General features: G+C 37.7%; 1 protein-coding gene across 1 annotated transcript in view; it reads left to right on the top strand.

Annotated features, from left to right (window-relative positions):
* camk1da (calcium/calmodulin-dependent protein kinase 1Da) overlaps positions 1-17,755 on the top strand; it is a 63,518-nt gene that overhangs the window by 1,160 nt on the left and 44,603 nt on the right. The window lies entirely within an intron of this gene.

The raw sequence follows: 17,755 nt of genomic DNA, 5'->3' as shown, positions 1-17,755 counted from the left end.
ATGCTAAAACTAAAACTATATGCATAAAGGGCATGACTGTTTATGTGGTGCAAGTGCTGCTTTTGCAGGTGTTGTGGTTATGCACATGCAACAGTCTGATGGTGAAACATACAGGTCTGCTGCAGCCGCTTGCATTATCATGTTGTCATTTGCCAACCACCAGTGATTCCCTCTCAAGTCGAGCTGATGTTTAATGGCATCTGAATCCACCATCAGCATCTACTTTATTATAGTGTGAGGTACACAAACACGTATTGTGCATTCCCTGCATGCGCTGCAGAGGGCTGCCCCATCGTTTTGACTGCAGTAATTTAATCCTTGTGTGCTAACCGGAGGGGAGTCAGATTAACCAGGTTGGATTATAGGCAGGCCTTAAATAGGCCGCTTCCAAATTTTTTAATGCTTGTCTGAGAGGTTTACCTAACCTTTACGGTACAGCTACTTGACATTATCACACGTCCCATGTTACACAAAAAAGTGTGACTGTGATCATAAATTCATGTTGACCGTGTGTTTTGTAAATAGTGAAGGAGCTCTGTGTCTATGAGTACATATGGAAATCGTTCACATCTATGATTAGGTGCATCTGAGCTCTGTGCAAAGACACAGCCGTCATAGCAACCTCAGAGACAGGAGTCATGGCAACTCCGGCTGGCCCGTTCAAGCACATCATTAAGAGGGTCTCACCGATCTTCATTTTCCCCCTTATAAAAACCGCTGCTGTCGTGTTACGGTCCTCTCTGCCCACGCTCAGTCACACACAGATTTCATTTTTCCACCCACAGATATCCAGCTGGCCATTATAAACCGGTACACAGCATGCCCGATCCGTACAGTATTCACAGTTGATTGTTAACGGTAACGCTATGTTTTCTTTGGAGATATTGATTATTGATTTTCTCTATAATGGCAAGTCACTGCCTGCATAACTCAATGGGGCGGGTTTTCCGGACACACCTTAGATTAATCCAGGACTAGGCCTTAGTTATATGTTAGGACATTTAAGTAGTTTTTACAAACATACCTTACAAAAACAATACTGGTGTGCATCTTGAGACAAAACAATGGGACTGATATATGTTAAAGAGTAACTAAACCCTAAACCAACTTTTTTTAGTAAATGATCTGTAAGAATGATGCTTTATTAGTGCTGTTCATTGATTTTAGTAATTTTTTTGACATTTGGATATAAAGTGTTTCAATACTACAATATATAGTGTAAAAACGTCTGATTGCTGCCCTCTTCAGGTTGAACGGTGGCTACTGCAGTTGAATTTTCCTATTGGATGTTGGGTCCAAAAAATTACTTGTGACGTAAGCAGGTTCAAGCTCACCACGCCCTTGTTACGATCTCACCACACACTTGATACGAGCTTAGTTCGTCACCTCTATATTTGTTGGGATCTGCCCACTTTTCTTGCATTTTTCAAATATTGCCAGTGGGTGGAGTCACGCTCTCATCAGGGGTTTAGTTACTCTTTAAGAAAAGTTGTTAAATATAAGGCACCTTAAATGTGCATTTTATTAAGTAGCGAGGTTGAGCCCTGTCTGGGAAACCACCCCTATAGCATCCTAGGCTTTCCTAAAGAAAGCTATGTTGGCTTTTTGTAGCCCCAACCATATTTTCGCCCATATTCTGATGGATGTGTCAAACAGTTGGGCTCAGCATGGCCAGTTGTCTAAAACCGTTTCCAGAAATGAAATGTTTGTGAGGCCGCTGCTCTTTAACATTCACTCTCCGCCACTTTAGGTCATATGAATGATTTAGTTCTGGTTTGTTGGGCCCTGATTGACCACAGGACTACAGCCCCACCCCAACACTTTATTTTTCTGGGTTTTACTCTTTCTGTTTGGGTAATCCACAGCTAGATCATTTGCCGATCTGACTTTTACTTTTTCGTTCTTGGATTCAAAGTCCATTTTAGTTGCCAGTTACAATAACATAATGATACACAGCATGATGTTTCCTCCTTCTTAAAAAAACAAAACCACTTGGGTGGAAACAAGTTCTGTAAACATTTATTTGCATTACTAACCTTAAATATATTAACATTAGTTAAATATCTTTATTAATATTGCTTTTGATTGTGTGACATTCTTTTATACAAATTTTGTTCTAGATTTTTTCACATCTACAGAAGAAAATGTTAAATCGGACATTTTCTATGTTTAAGTGCTATAATTGGGTCCCCAGTGCTTCTATCAACCTAGAAAATGTGAAAAGATCAACCCAGTAACTTAGTTTTGGTAAACCATTCTTTGCAAACATGTGAAAAATAGTTAAATGTTGTTCTAAACTTAGGTTCGGGAGGAGCCTAAACATTCAGGCCTGTCAATCATCATCATCATGGGCGTATATAAGGCAGCCTTCAGGCCTCCGCGTCCAGCTGCATTCTTTTCCGGCATCCCTCCTCCTCCCCATCTCCTCCTTCACTCTCTCTTTCTTCCTCTTTGCAGTTCCGTTGCAGGGGGTTGAACTTGGGGCTCGAGCCCCAGCCTCAGGTTTGCTCTCTCTGAAGGTTCAGAGCTCAGCTGTAGAGCTGCCTTCGAGGACAGCAAGCCAACTTCATTTACCATTAATCATTAAGACCTGAATGCGCAGGCAAACTAGTGAATTGAAATTTGGCTCCCCTTGTGATGTCAGAAGGTTATAATACAGCCCCTTAATCTACATTATCCAACCGCCAATCTACACTATCCACTGCCATTTAGTGCAAAGATCAACACATTTGCATTTAAAAAGGACACACCCAAAACAGCACAGTTTTGCTCACACCTAAAAAGTGGCAATTTTAATTAATAAAATTATCTATATGATATTTCGAGCTAGAACTTTACATACATACTCTGAGCATTTTCATTTTGAGAGCAAATTCTGATTTAGTCTTAGTCTTTTGAATAACACACCATTTAGTTTTAGTCTTGTTTAAGTCATCTGAAATCTTTTAGTTTTAAGCCTGAAATACACTGCAGGATTTTTGCCCTAATATAAGATCATTAACTTATCACACTGTGCGACATGGATCGTTTAAACCCGGGTACGACAGGCATGTAGACTGTACGATGATGACACGGAAGCTTCGGCGGCAGCGTCATACGTTGCGCGACGTCACCAGCATGCGCTCGTGGTAAACAAATACAAGTACGCACTGCAGGTCGTAGCAGCAAACACACTGTGCGGTGATCATGCTGAATTTCTGACACTGTCAGAAAACTATCGTAGGCTATCTTTGGACGCAAGACCGGGAAAACGGCTGTCTTTGAACCTCTCTTAACTGTACGACATAGGACATTGTTTCACGATGGCAATCTTTCGTCTGGGACAGCCAATAATCGTGCAGTGTATCCCGGGCTTTAGTCAACTAAATATTATAAGAGTTTTAGTCTTAGTCTAGTTTTAAGTTTTTTAGTCATTGGAAGTATCCTCAGTCTGTTATGGAATGGTATTAAGGTTTGAATATGCATTGAGTCGTCTTTACAGGTCTTGTTGTCCGTGTTGTCATATGTAAAGTGTGACCTGGGGCCCGTTCTTCGTACGTCGCTTAATACATCCGAGATCAAATGAGACATCCGAGAAGTTTAGATCTGGCTAATTATAATCTCGCTTATTTGGTTCTTTGAACACCACTGCTGTTGATGATTATTATGGCAGGATTGAATTATCTGAGATCACTGCGCGTTCGTGCACTGCAAGAAAAGTCAATACATGTCGATAGTAGAAACACTGATCAGCCACGCTGTGATTGGCCAGTTGTTACAATGGCCAAGAACACGCCCATTTTTAACCCCTGCAGTCTGAGAGCTACTGATGGAAGGTTGTGAACTTTTTATGTGACTGAATTTAAAAACCCAGTTAAAGCTACTTTAGTACATAAATCACCATAAATACTGTAAAATTATCTGTAAAAATATAATCTTGATATCTTTACTATGCTTGTCAAAGATTGAAATTAATGATTGTAATTAAAATTTGATGCTTCTAAAGTACTTTAAGTCTCTTTTAAAAACAGTTAAATGCTATTTTGTCTGTTTGTAACAGCAACTTAAAAAGCAGAATAAAAAAACACAGGTGGTGGCCCTCCATCTTCATGTGATGTGCTGGCAGGAGTGATGTCTCTAAACTGGCTGATTGTACAGATAATCTCTGGAGCAGTTGCTCTTTCTTAAACCGACAGCCAATGCAACAATTTAATTCCTGATAAATACAATTTTAATTGTAGTGTATTATAAGATAGTGTTTTCCTCTCTTTTGTGCAGTTGTAGATAATACACCAACACTTTTAGCAGTTTCCAATAATGTGGTAAATAAAGTATGATGTCCAGTATAAGGGAATGGTAATGTTATTCTACATCAAAAGATTATAAAATACAACCGTTTCTGATAGCAATGCACATGACAGTAAAGAAATCCTCTCAGATGGTAGTCCTTTAGAGAAACTATATGCAAGTGGTTAAATAAGTTTACTTCAATTGCATTTAGGGCTGCATAACGATTAATCGCGATTAATCGTTTGCAGAATAAACGTTTTTGTTTACATCATATATGTTTGTGTACTGTGTATAATAATTATGCATAAATAAATACACATACATGTAGATATTTAAGGGCGTATATACATGTGTATATAAATTTTTATATTTATAAATAATTTATATTATATATAAATATTTAATCTATAAATATTTTTTTCTTAAAATTATACATGCATGTGTGTATATTTATTTATACATAATTATTATACACAGTACACACACATATATGATGTAAACAAAAACTTTTATTCTGCAAACGATTAATCACGATTAATCGTTATGCAGCCCTAATTGCATTATTCTTAACTGATTTCTGACTATATTAGCAGTGTTCCACGTTAACTGAAAGTCCTGCATCTGCTTAGTCTGCACAGAAAAGTGTAGTAAAGAAGATAAAGATATGTGAAAATATGTGCAAAAAACTTATTTGGTTATTTTGGTCATTTTTGTCACAGAACAGGGACAGGGTAACATATTTGTAGACAACGTTTTAAAGATAGAACAGATAGAAATTACTAAACGAAAACCCTTTCATGCATGACATTGTAAGCTACTTGACAATCTAAAGACAAAACTAAAATAGGAGATTAGTTTATTCAAATGAAAATTATTTCACACTGAGTAATAGTCTTTATTGTACATAACATCTATTAGTGCTGGGTATGATTAATTGCTGTTTTTATTAAGGAAAATTCAAACAAATTTAAAATGAATGTGATCAGCATGTCATTCGTTTAAGAATAATAATCAAACACCTGTTACACAAAAACAAGTCGCACAAGTACAGAAAAAATATATTTGTTATATTATATATTTTTTAAATAACATCGCTAAAAGATTTAATTAATATATTCTTTTTTTATTACGTGTTGAATTTGAAAAGCTCTTTATATTAATCATGCATCTTACGCAGATTGCGCTCGTATAATGAAGAATACGCGACTGCGTCAGACTTTCCGTATCACATCCGCTTAAAAAGGTACAAACTAATCTTGTTTACATGAAATAAGCCTGCTCCCGAGCAGGTTTGAGCTTACGGACCTGTTGCTATGACACCAAGTTTAGAATGAGCTTCGAAGAACCAAATAATCCAAGATCATGCCAAATCATCAACAATCAAATCCAGCTAACTGAGTTAGCGACGTACGAAGAACGGGCCCCTGATTAGACGTTGGCGCTAAAATTTTTGTTGTCAATGAAACATCGGACAGTGTGCGTGTTGCTATCAAATGAAGTCAACTGAAATCAGCCAAATCTGGGTAACTAAGACTGTACAACTAAAAATAATGTAAACAACCTGTTGTGAAAACGAACTTTGCCGCAGAGTTTTAAAATAGCTCTTCTGCTTTTGCATAGATCAACCTACCCTCAAAGATGCGCTCTGATTGGGTTTCTTGTTCTTGTTCCACAAAATGAGTAGTTCTGATTGGATCTCTTCTCCATTCAGCCCTCCCTAACATTTTTGTCTTATTTTTATTAGTTGACTAAGTGTCAGTTATATTTCGTTACAGTCTTCGTCATCATATTTGACTTTTTTTTTTAGTTTTCGTCTGTGAAAAAGGTTCGTTGACGAATATTTTTCATCATCGTCTTCGTCAATGAAATTAACACTGACTGGGGACACCAAAGATTTTTTGACATCTTGAAAAAAGTTTTGTGAAATGTCCCCTTTAATGATGCTTCTCTGTGCAAAAGTTGTCAATGCATCCGTCAATGTTTTCATTGTTTAAAAAGCTACAAAAGCTGTCAATGGAATGGTACCCTTCAAAAAGGTCCTTATAGGTACTATTTAGGTACCAATATGCAACTATTAGGTACAGAGGTGTACAGTGACAGCTTTTCTGCTTTTTGTAGATATACTGAGCAGTTGTTATGTCTATGCCTGCTAATTTAAAAAAGCTGTTCCTCTATATTTCTGTAATAGTCTGGTCTGTAGATATATTACAGAAATCCATTTTTAGTTTCACTGTAAATATAAGGCATTTGTATATGTAGTTTGCATTGACTAAGAAAAGTATCAAAACACACGATTTGAAATTGCTGTGAAATTGTAATTAATACTTTATCTATTTAGCAATAGTTTTCACTCTCCCTAGTAGACATGAGAAGTTAGTATTGTGTTTCATTTCTCTGTATGTGTAAACCTCCAAAGTTGTGCTAGGGATTGAATTATTCAGTATGTGAAGCACCCAGAGGCCAAAACAGGTCACATGATCACTCAACAGGTGCGTGTGTGCCAGGTACAGCATGCTACTGTTAGAAAACTCTCAGAGGTTTAATGTAAAACACAGCAGGGTCAGGTGACTCGAGAAGGGAAAAGAAAAGAAAGATAAGCAATATAAAGTAAGGAAACATTGAGGCCATGAAGCCCTTAATTGCCTGCTCCACTTACAGACCTCTGCTCCTGGCTTTGTCGTCTATTTTAGAAAGTCTCTCTCTCGCTCTCTCCCATCATGTCTCATTGTATGTCTCTGTAAGAGTGATACTGTGGAATCTTGTTCTGTGCTGTTTCAAAGGTGAAAGATATAACCTTAGAAAGATATGTTGCATACTCACAAAATATTAGTAATTATTTAGCAAATGAAGCAAAGTTGTGAATATTTTGGTGATTTTAATGCATTTTTAATTTAGCTGTAAGTTTCCTGTTAGCTGTACATCATTAAATTTGTTTTCCGATTTAGCATTTTCTTTGGTATGTAAGTGTGTGTAAGTACACGTAAACTATATGCAAAAGGTACAAACCCCAAAGTAAACGATGACACGAGTTATCAGCTCCAACGTAAACCTTTTTTCTTGGACAACAAACACATAGATTGTAGGCAACAGTTTACTTCCTGGGATTGGTGATGTAAAGACTGACATTATGATAATTCTTCCCCCTTTAACTCACAGCCTGTAAGTTAACTCCTGTTAGCATTGCATTCTGACCGAATCTTTCAAACATGGTAAGGAGCATCACATTTCGGGCTGACGTCAGAGGTATTCAGGCCAATTACAACGTACAGGTTAGCAGGCCAGTCAGGGACAGTTTTGTACGAAATCTGGAGTTTCAGGTAGACAGGGAAATATGGAACTACGAAAATGTACGGTAGTTGGAAAATAAAGTTTTATTTTACCATAAACCACACAAACACATTGTATTATTCCAGATACACAAAACAACCTTGTTTTTAGCAATGAAAGAAATAGGTACCCTTTAAGGTGTTATCCTATCGCATTTTAAGCATTTGCAGCATTTTTGTCAAATTAACATATATTTTTATGTTTTTTATAAGGTATGTCAACTTATCACAGGTAAAAACTTAAAATAGTATATTGAATTGACTTGCAAATTTTTTACTTCATGCTGCAATTTTTTTTAACACTGTAATCGCACATGTATTGCATTTTTCTTTTTCAATTTGCCACTGTTGACTGGTGTGGCAAAACTTTGTTTGACTTTTGTGTGTTTAAAATGAAAAGTTTTGTTCTTTCTTCTTTCTGTGGGAGTACTCAGCAGTTAAGTGATGTGGTGATGCATAAGTCCCTGAGTCAGAAGTCCAAAGTGTAATCTTTAGCCAAAATCTGTCTGCATTCAGCTTACACTGACAGAAAAACACCACAGACTGCTTAAAGTAAGATGTGTGTCATTTTTAGGTTAAAAAGTGTTTTACATTTTGAATGTTTTTGTAAAACATGAAGTTTGTTGGTAATTTCAGGCCTGAAGTAATTGACAACTTTGCAAGACTTTCCTTTCAAACTTGCTGCTATATCGAACAGGCCCGTTTCACAATCTATTTTAGAGAACAAAACACCAACAGTTTGCATTTTTTCTTCTGTTTCATACTGCTCTATTAGATACCCCATGTGTGCAGCTCCCATAACCATCTGCTGTGTGCCCCCCTTATGTCTGCGGCACAAATATTTTTCGGGAATTAACATGGTGACTCCCAAATAGGAATTACATGGTAGGATCTTGTAAGATCTTCATCAAATGTGTCTTCTCCAATATGTTTCGAAACAACCCTTTGCAGGAAGTTACACAGTGATGTAAGCTGTTTGCTTCGAGGTCACATGCAGGACAAATCGAAGCAAACAAGCTTTACAGTAAAGGAAACTTCTTTCCTCTATCCTCTGTCTCTGGCTCCCTGTGTGTGTGTCTTCTGTTCATCCAAGTGCACGGTCTGGTTTTTGCTGCTGATTTGAGCCAAAGGGACGACCGGCTGTACTCGTGCCACCAATGTTTATCAGCAAAGCTTGTTCACTTAACACGAGCAGGCCGAATCTGAATGAGATTATGACCAAAACCCATCTGCTGCTGAGAGCATGCATGGGCACACAACATACCGCCCACAAACATTGGTATTTTATTCTTTTATTAATTTTTTTTAGACCTGTGTTTGTTGCATTTGATGTACTTTTCACTAACGTCCATCAATTAAACTCAGTAACAACAACAAAAATTTAAATTTTACATTTTTATTAAAATCATAACCCTTAACCAGTATATAAATTTGACCCTGTCTGTAAAATCCACGCTAAAGTCCAAATCTAAGTATAAGATTAGAATAATCATAGTTTAATTTCAATCATGGATTTCACTTTAATTTCAATCTTTGACATGATCTCAGTCAATATTACATATATCAAGGTTATATTTTCACCGAACGTTCTTTCAGTATGTACGATTATTTTATGTAGAAAACAGTAAATCACTAAAAAGGACTTGGCTTTTGAAATGGTTTTTACAGGAAGGGTCAAAGAATTTTCTATCATTGGAGCTATAAAATGCCATGCAAACTGTAAAGGTTTCAGTTAACCTTACGCAATCACAATATGGTAACCCCAAATTACGTTAACAAAGGGTTAAAGATTACCCTGGTTTTCCCCTCATCTTGGCGACAAAGGTTTTGACAGGCTTTTCTGATGACATTTTAGAAATGTGCTTGTTGTGCCCTCAAGTAAAGCTAAACCTGCCCACACACACACACACACACACACACACACACACAGACACACACACAGACACACACACACACACACACACACACACACACACACACACACACACACACACACACACACACACACACACACACACAGACACACACACAGACACACACACAGACACACACACACACACACACACACACACACACACACACACACACACACACACACACACACACACCAGCATTGCAGTTCATTTCACACCAGGCAAGATTATATTCGGTGACACACCTTTCAAGTCCATTAAGCAGGAAACAGTTTTCCTGCTAATGTTTTTATTGACATTTTGCTGCCCCTTTAAAAGTAGTCACTTCTGCCCTTCTCGTTCTATAACAGGTACAATATAAGTGTGATTGGCAATCACATAGTCCTCTATATCAGCAGATCACATTACTTGTTTATCGTGCAATGAACAACCTTTCTGGTAGAGGTTTGTTCTGCTGTTTTATTTAAAAAAAATGTTTGAAATATTACAGTTATGTGATCCTCCTCTCACTTGATTGAATGTCGCTAAGACATAATTGACATAATTAACATAGATTTTTTTCTAAGCGTGTTGTACCAATGTGAATGGTGCAAACCATATTCCCAACAAGTGTATTTCTCAGTTCATTTCCATTTATTTCAGTCAAAATATAATATTTTCATTAATTATTATTTCATATAAACATTTTGTCAACGCTATTTATTGTCATCTATGGGGATGTGTATGTGAACATAATATTAAGAGTTCACTTCAGATGCAAAAACCTCTAAGTGCGTCTGACATGTTTTCTTATAAATTAGCATTCCTCTAGTTTGCATGCTCATTTAGATCTTAGTGAATAAGATCCTTCAGAGAGAGAACCTGAGGCTGGGGCTTGAGCTCCAAGTTTTAACCCCCTACAACAGAACTGCGTGCAGGAAGAAAGAGAGCAGTGAAGGAGGAGATGGGGAGGAGGAGGGATGCCGGAGGAATTGCAGCTGGACAAAAATGTTTTTTTTACAAATGTCACTCTAATTTCATTGGTATTTAATACATTTTAACTTTCTTTTGCTGGCTGCAAAACTCTCTTACACTGGTTATACTTAATAAACTGATAACACGTGGGGTCATAAAAATGGGAAAGCCCGTAAATGGCGTAAGCAAGAACCGATCAGCACAGGTAGTTTTTTCCTCATTACCCCCGATTTCGCTTTGCATGTTAACACCTTAACCGGCTTTCTTGCAGTTTTGTTCATGTTCGCATGTCTCCACAATGTAAAAGATGTACGTCACATATACGCACAAAGTAACTCATAAAAGTCTTCGCTGGACTCAAGCAGTTGGCAGCGAAACTGCGATAATAAAGCTGATGTTATATTTACAGGTTTTGCAGATACGGAAAGAGATACAACAGTATAGCTTAAGACAGATATGCCGTCAGCTTTTTGAATGACTATTATGTACTATAGGTGTTAACATCACTGCCTGCGAGAAACCAGACAAATCCCTTAATACCATGTTAACACAGTTTTCTGCATAACCGGTCTATTGATTTGCATGTAAACGCATGAAAACCGAATAAAGGTTAAATGCAGAAATTCGATCAATATCCTTATATATTCCCCCTTTTACAGGGTAAAAAACTCTTGCACATTGTTGTATGCATACTGTCGTTCATTCAATTCTTCTTCCGTGCACTTAGAGGACTTTGCAGAAAAAATTATGTGAAGATGAATTCTCCCATCAAACCGATATTTCTGAATGGCCTGAAGCAGAGATTAAGCAAATTTGAAGCTATACTACTTATACTAGAGCATTTGGTCAATATCATTCTCTCATTTTCTGTAATTTCATTATATCCAAGTAGCTGTACACATGTTGCTTGTGTGTTTTTGAGTGATTTCTTGTACCGCCATTTCCCATGTCCCATTATGATTAATCTTCTTTGCAGAGTACTGGATACCCAAAATAGCAAGAGAGAAGTATCCCTGCATTAGCTTTTAGCATTCATTACTATGATCATCTACAATCCTCCACTTGTCACGCACGCCGTGTTCTGACACGCTTGTAAACATAAAGCTGGGACACATTCGCTTCCCGTTATTTCAGGAGCGACCTCTGGTTATAAATAGTGACCAGTCTTCAGTCTGAGCTTTTGGCATTCAGAACAAGACCTGGTGAAAGTAGTCTTGCTATTAGTAGTATTAAGTAGTAGTAAGCTATTTAAGACTATTACGTTAGGTGCATTAATCCGTATCAACGTCAATCTTAACGTCTTTCACGATTATCAGGTTATTTCCTTGATTTCTATCTCTGTCGCTTACCCCAGCCAGGAACCGGTAGTTGTGACACAGGGTTTGTGAGAGAACAGGAATAGTGATGGAGCTTAGTGTGAAGTATATTGAAAGCACACAGGCTAAATAAAAACGTCTGTTTTTGGAACAGCCTGTTTATTATCTGCTTGGCCTTTACTAAGCTTTGTGTTGATTGTGAATGCAGGAGATTGCAATTGAAGTGGATTAGAGGACTCTCATACTTAGATGGCATGCCCATAGTCCTTTCGCTGACCTTATGATGCATATTCCACACAAAATTGGTAAACTTCAGTCAAAGTGCAATTCAACCAGTCCAATTTATCAGTTTAAACTTGTGCTTAAAAAGTTCCAGGTTGATATTGATGTAATATTTGTGATTTGGTTTGAGCGTTTCAGAGTTTTCAAAAACAATATCGTCTCTGTGTAAACTGCAAAAACACGATATGACATGCGTGTTTATGATATGCATAACAGTTTTTTGGTGTTATTTTCATGATTTTGTCTACTGTAAAAGGGATAGTTTTAAGACGTTGTCGTCTGTACGCAAAACTTAAAAAAAAACCTTTCCATTTTTATTACATAATTATTGTTTAAAACTGAGGAGAGTATGTATAGAGAAAACAGAAAGTAATGCAAAACATGTAAGATGATACAGACTGGTATATCTTTTATTCCCTGTCTCTCTTTATCAATGTCACGTCTGATCCTGGTTCTTCCTGCTCTTTGATCAGACTCCAGCCCAGCGTTAACTCTCTCCAAAGCAAGAATCCCGCTGTGAGCTCAGCCTGATCCACATGGAAACTCCGAGAACACAGAACTGAACATGTGATGAGACCTCCCCCCCATATCACAGCAACATTAAAGATTACACTGTCATCTCATCCTCAAAGCAGCTTCTGTTCGCCATTACAAAATCATTTAAACCCACTCCAATTAAACATTTCATTACATGAAACCAAATATAGTGTATAGTTTTTAACAGAAGCTCAATAGCTGTGGATTTAGACAGCACTGTAATGCATCATAGTTGTAAATGGTGGTGAGTAGCATTGCACGGCCTCTCATAAGAAGTGGTCATGGCCAAATGTGCACATTGCATAACCTCGAGAATGTCAAAGTCATAAGTCAACAAAAAAGTTAATTTACTTTACTGAGTACTGAAAAGAATAGATAAATATAGGTCTTTAAAAAAACAGTCCGTAACTTTTGTCCCTCTATCACCATCTGTGTTAAGAATTTAAAATTGCAGGTTACTTTACTTACTGATCTTAAAGGGACACTCCACTTTTTTGAAAATAGGCAAATTTTCAAGCTCCCCTAGAGCAGTGGTTCTCAAAGTGTGGGCCGCGAGATGATGCCAGGGGGCCCCAGTTTTTTGTCATTTTAAAAAACACATTAATTTATCATAAATTCTGTGTAATTAATCCTAAAAATAAGGAGACTACCCAACAGCACTACTTAGTATAATTTAATGTTTGTACATGGTGACATGGCAGCGTACGAGCATGCATTTAGGCAACAGAAGTATGGCAAGAATCAGCAGGGAAGCAACACAGACAAGAGAAAGTTATTTTAAAAAGTTGACTTTATCAACTTTTTGAACATAGCTACCAGATCTGTGTACTATAGTGGAGTGGAACCACCAGACCCAGAGATCGGTTGAGTGGATTCCAAAACTGTGAAAATCAATTGTTTAACTCTAGGGGAGCTGAAAATTTTGCATATTTTTTAAAAAAAAGTGTAGTGTCTCTTTAACATTTAAAGAAAAAACAGCTGACATTTCCCTTAAAATCTGAGCTGACAGTTCAATTGTGTACTTATTTAGCATCTGAGTTTTGTTTTATTGTAACCAAAAACTTACATATTGCATCTTTAATTAAATGGACCAATGTTTGTATTTTTTAAATAGATTATTAGATTGTTAGCTTAGTAACATACTAACTTTTAACTCCATTAAAAACAATCATTTCTATGTCTAGTCTCCCATGTGCTCCTGTTTAATTAAAGCATGCAACATACAAAAGATCGATAAATGCAGACTTATGCTTCAGGACCTTTCATGACCACTCAAAACTTTTTTGAATAACATAAACAGTGTTTCTTGCGCAGAACGCCTGAATGGCCGTTGTGTGGATTTGAGTGTCAGTGATGGTTTTGTGACAGGAACGCCAACCACCGGTTGCCATAGTTCTCATATCCTGTCCATTTGTCTCCCACCTCCTCACACGATGAACTGCAGCAACCTCACCTGGAGTTCATCCACGTTTCGGCACTATTTTGCAAACGTTTTCTTGCATCAGCTAAAGCAGCGGTCTTCTGCACATTTAGTTGCAGATGAGCTTGCATGACTATGGTGATGTCAGCATGCCCCTCAGGGATGTGAGTGACCTCAGATATCCGAAAGCTCAGGCATTGCATAGTGTTAAATAGCAGTTACAGTATTAGCTTGTACTGATCCACTCTAAAAAACAACATAGTACTGTATGTAAGTACTGTAAATCTATTTTTAATCTATATATTTGTCTTGTTTCTTAGCTAAAATCAGTTTACTTGCATTTTGTCTTGTGCTTTTGGGAGATTTTCGCTTCAACCTGAAACAGTGCTTTAACTCTACATTTCAGGTTTTGCAATTCATTAAAATAAAGTCTGATTTTACCTTTTTACAGGAATCCAGTGCTTTGCTTGTCAAACATAGTATATGCTGGTTATAGTTTTCTCAGTATTTTAGGTTATTCTAATAGGAAATTCCTGTTTAATTTCTAACTGGAGGGCCCTGAATCTGATCATAGTGCCGAGGGTTGAATAATAGTCTAATAATTTGAACCGACTGTTAATAATTAATAAGAGAGAAAGTTATAAAGTCCTTTAGTCACCAAGTATGACGTCTGCTCTTTGTAACTAGTAATGCTAATAACAGCAAATGCAAGCTGAAGTCATGATTTTAATCATTTTAGATAGAAACGAACAAACAAACATTCAAAAATAAAATAAAAAGTTTGTTTCAAAGTTTTGATGACAGGCAGTCAATCTCTACATTTGCTTTTGTTTGCGTCCTTTAAAGTTTTCCTTTTCATTAAGCTTGGCTTTCCACCTCATCACCAATCTCTCTGTCTCTCTCTCTCTGTCTCTCTCTCTCTCTCTCTCTCTGTCTCTCTCTCTCTCTCTCTCTCTCTCTCTCTCTCTCTCTCTCTCTGTCTCTCTCTCTGTCTCTCTCTCTCTCTCTCTCTGTCTCTCTCTCTGTCTCTCTCTCTCTCTCTCTCTCTCTATCGCCCTATCGCCATGTTTCCTGAGACCTACTTCCATTACAGGTTGTCCCCTCAAAAGGGATCACTTTTAATGTAAGTGTCTTGTATGTGTGTGACCCATTTTGGGGGAGTGAGCTGAAGTGAAGTGTTGTCCTTGATTTTAATGTTTCTCTCGGACTGGAGCAAGGTCAAGGCTGAAGTGCTCTCTTACAGTTAAAGCAATTTTCAATGATAAAATACTTCCTCCTATTGCTGCTTAATGCGCGGAAACTGTAAGTAAGCCATTTGTAGGCCGGCATCTGCTAAGTGTTTAAACGGGCATGTTTTGATATTGATGAGTGAGGCATCTTTTGCTGGTTCTGAAACAACACTCCAAAAAAAAAAAACAACTGAAGTTAAAGATATGCAGAAGCGTGTCCTTGTTGACATTAAAGGTGATATGTGTTTTTAGTGATGAGATTGTGAAATTACAGTCTCAATTTGAAACACAATAAGGGCGCACTCACATTATCCATAAACCAAACCAAACCATGCCCCAGCGCGATTGTCACCCCTCCCTACTCCCCCAGGTGCACGCACTCACACTGTACTTCTTATCGATCCGAGTCCGGGCGCGCTTTCGTCATTAAGATGCGATTGTTTTGAAAAAGCAGGAAGTAAAGCGGTCTCTTAACACTGGAACCCACCGTAATGATAAGTCTGTGTTTTTTATTCTGAGTCGTTTGGTGCGCGATTACAAACAGCCCTCTCACATGTTATCATATTGCTTAGTTGATCTGTCACGTGTGCAGCTCGGACATTCATGTAACCCCGCTGAGCGCATCAAAAGGTTTTTACGGTGGCAGATGTGTGTGGTCGTGAACTGACGTCTTCACCTTTTGAATCACGCTCAGGCGCGATTGCGCTCACACCACAGCCTTCCGCACCAGAGCCCAAGTGAACCGCGCTCCGGCCCACCTCTGCAACCCGGCCGCGGCGCGAATAACCAATCCACGCCCAGGCACGGAACAGAGCGATCACACTAGTCAAACAAACCAGGCTTTGGGGGTCAAACGCGCCCGAGCGCGGTTTGGTTTGGATAGTGTGAGTGCACCCTAAGAAGCTATGGTAGCTGCCACAGGACAAAAATGTCATCATCATTAGAGAATCAAGCAGTTTGTCCGTTTAGGGCTACTGTAGAAACATGACGGCAAATTCCATGTAAGGAGACCCACTGCGTTTGTAGATAAAAACTGCTCATACTAAGATAATAAAAACAATACAGTTCATATGTAAGGTCTTGATAGAATATACATAATATAGTTATGTATGGTACATCACATTTCTGTCAAGAGATCCTTCTAAAAGTTACACATTGCACCTTTAATGCTGACCATAGTACAACAGCAGGAATAAATGTACAATTATTTATTTAGCAGGTGGTTTTATGCAAAGCAATTAAACATTTTGTCCAAGTATAAATAACTGAATGTCTAAGTGTTGTCTAAGAATAAACAACCGCTAGAAGAATTTATATGTTGGTATTGCAGCTGCCCGCCTCACTTTCACAACAACAGCCTTCAAGGTTGATCCTCCCCATGGTATCCCAGCATCCTCTGTGTGATCTCTCTGGGGTACCTTAAACTCAGTATCTCTCTCTCTCTCTCTGTCCAAGCTTGTACGTGAGCTCGGACAGACAATTCCACTATTGTTCTTGTTCATCAGATAGCGCTTTATCTCACTGCTGTGCTATGAAATTTGAGACATAAAGAGGATAAGTCAAGATACATGACATTGCTCTCTTTCATACACACGCACAAGCTTTGTTTCCTAGTGAAACCTAGTGAGCTGCCCAAAAAGATTCAGACATTTTGGACATGAACACTATAGCAGAGGAATGCAGTTTATATCCTTGTGAAGAAGGATGCTGTCTTAGAATGCAGCTGATTATGCAGGGATCCAGGCAGCTCACTATGCATCAACAAGCTCAGTGCATATATGCAAAGCAACTGCTGTCATGTATAGCACAGGCTGCCAATCAAAGAGGGGTGTTGGGGGAAAAGTGGGGGTCTTTTCCTGATTGAAGCTGTTATTATACTTTCCTGTACACTATCTGTAATTGAACAATTTGCATAATGGCCTGCGGTTGTTGTACACAAATGTTTGTCGTGTCTGTTTAATTAAAAGCTTTTTGTTGTCGTTTACGGAACAGAACAGTCTCTCTCTCTCTCTCTTCATGTCATTTAATAGGAAACTTATGTTTCAGAGCCCTTTCTGTAAATTAATGGATCAATCAGTGCCTGCGTTTATTAGGATTGCCCAAAAACAGTCAAATAGTTGGTCAGATATAAAAACAGTCAAATAGTTGGTCAGTGATATGAATGGACGTTTGCGTAAATGCTTTTTCACGTCTTTATTCCGTTCACACAAAAATGAAAATCATTCTCATGTCATTACAAACTTGAATGATGTTCTTATTTCTGTGAAACATAAAATTCAGAACATTTGAAGAATGCTCATTGAATGTTCACGGTATTGAAAAATAAATATAAATATCACTAAAGCATACTGCAAGATTTTAAAAGTTATTGACTTTTACAGTGATTTAAAATTTTATAATGTCTTAATTTAAAGTGCACCTATTTCATTGCTAAAAACAACATCATTTTGTGTATTTGATATAATACAATGTGTTTGTGTGGTTTATGGTTAAAAAACACATTATTTTC

Source organism: Paramisgurnus dabryanus, chromosome 1 (assembly GCF_030506205.2).
Source record: "Paramisgurnus dabryanus chromosome 1, PD_genome_1.1, whole genome shotgun sequence".
NCBI lineage: Eukaryota > Metazoa > Chordata > Actinopteri > Cypriniformes > Cobitidae > Paramisgurnus > Paramisgurnus dabryanus.
This window is presented reverse-complemented; position numbering and strand designations above follow the sequence as displayed.